Source organism: Saccopteryx bilineata, chromosome 1 (genome assembly GCF_036850765.1).
Source record: "Saccopteryx bilineata isolate mSacBil1 chromosome 1, mSacBil1_pri_phased_curated, whole genome shotgun sequence".
In the NCBI taxonomy this organism is placed as follows: domain Eukaryota; kingdom Metazoa; phylum Chordata; class Mammalia; order Chiroptera; family Emballonuridae; genus Saccopteryx; species Saccopteryx bilineata.
The window spans coordinates 142,706,112-142,708,217 of NC_089490.1; the positions used below are offsets into that span (position 1 = coordinate 142,706,112).

Genomic DNA, 2,106 nt, shown 5'->3' on the forward strand with positions numbered 1-2,106 from the left:
TCAAAGAGGCTTTGCAAAGTGGTTCTCGCTGAGAAGTTTCCTAAACGCACTCTTCAGGTCTTGGTTCTGCAGGCTGTAGATAAGGGAGTTCAGCATGGGGGTCACCATGGTAGCTGGCATGTCCCTCTGGATGGTATGTGTGGATATGGGGTTGAAATAGACCCCAATGGTAGTCCCATAGAAGATAGAGAAAACACAAAAGTGATAGCCACAGGTGAACGCTTTCCACTTCCCCTGGGCTGAGGACACCTTCCACACAGCCATGGCGACAGGTGTGTAAGAGGCCATGTTGCACACAAAAGGAACCAGAACCGCTGAGCCCCCAAGCACCAACACCAGCATCTCATTGACTTATGTGTCAGATCAGGAGAGCTTGATTAAGAAGCTGATGTCACAGAAGTGTGGAATCCTATTGGTTCAAAAGGACAAGTGAGTCATCAGAATAGTGTGGACCATAGAAATGAGGTTGGCCAAGATCCAGAGTACCGCTACCAGCAAGGCACGCCGAAAGGCACTGATGATGGTCATGTAGTGCAGTGGATGTCCCCGTAGCGGTCATAAACCATGGCCAAGGGAAGGATACTCTCAGCTGCCCCAAAGGCGATGAAGAAACACATCTGGACCAGGCAAGGAGAGGAAGAGATGGTGGTGTGCCTGCACAGGTGGTTTAGCAGCATCTTGGGGATGGTAGTGGAGGTGAAGCAAATGTCAAGAAGAGACAAGTTGCTGAGGAAAAAGTACATGGGGCTATGGAGATAAGGGGCTGAGATGATGGCCAGGATGGTGAGCAGGTTCCCCAGGCTCCCAATCAGATACAGACTGCAGGACAGCGCAAGGAGCACCTGCTGCCTCAGGGGCTTCTCAGAAAGGCCAAGGAGGATGAGCTCAGAGATGGGTTTGATTGTCCATGTCCGCGCAGTTCTAAAACCAGAAGCAAGGGCATTAACAGTGGGTGGACTCTGGGAAGAAAATGAGTCACCTTATTGCTGTCCTTCCCACTCATCTTTCCGGGTATATCTCAGCCTCTCCAAGCCTGATTCCTCATTTGTTACATGGGATTTATAATTCTTACCTCTTAGAATTGTTATCAAGATTAAGTGAGAAAAATACATCGAAGGGGCTTAAATTCATACCAGACATGTTATATAGACAATTGTTTTTATTAGTGGGAACTCTCAGTGATGCTGTAAATAATGACACTGATTGATTAGCTGTGTGAGCCAATGAGAGAGAAGCCCAAAACCTCAGTTTCCTGAGAGAATTAAATGAGATGATGAGTATGGAGCTCTCTAAAAAGATGCTTTTTAAAAAGAAACCTCTCAGCTGACCAGGTGGTGGTACAGTGGATAGAGCGTCAGACTGGGACGTGGAGTACCCAGGTTCGAAACCCCAAGGTCACTGACTTGAGCAAGGGGTCACTCGATCTGCTGTAGCCCCCCGGTCAAGGCACATGTGAGAAAGCAATCAATGAACAACTAAGGTACCTTAAGAAAGAATTGATGCTTCTCATCTCTCTCACTTCCTGTCTGTCTGTCTCTCTCTCTGTTACACACACACACACACACACACACACACACACACACACGGCACCTCTCTAAAATACTGCAGTGATGTATCTTTTACACCAATGATGCATCGCTCCTTGCTTGGGCCATGAGAGCTTGTACAGAGTCATTATATTTTGGAGTAGATTATTTCCCAAAGGAGCAATGTCACTCATTTTTTGATGTTTAACATCAATCTAAGAGACAGATGATCTTAATTTGTCCACTAATTCTGACCCTGTGTGCCAGCTGAGCCTTGCAAGGCCCTGTGCCTGGCCTCCACTGGACAGCCCATTGGCTCTGTATCTGTCAGTTTAGGCTAAATTATGCTTCAGTAACATACATGGCCAAATCTCGATGACTAACAGCAATGAAGGCTTATTTCTCATGCAGGCCACCTGTCCATGACAGGGTGCTAGGCTGTGCTCTGTGATAAATTTACTCCAGGGCTCAGGCAGGTGAAAAAATCTTTGTCTGGGACCCTGCCAGTTATTGCAGCAGTGGGGAAGTGAATTGCATGCTGGCTCCTCAGAGCTTCTGCTAGGAAACTCCTTCCTCTCAC

General features: G+C 47.3%; 1 pseudogene; it reads right to left on the reverse strand.

Annotated features, from left to right (window-relative positions):
- On the reverse strand, positions 1 to 909 carry LOC136320136 (olfactory receptor 1f45-like; annotated as a pseudogene).
- Positions 910 to 2,106: the final 1,197 nt, after the last annotated feature.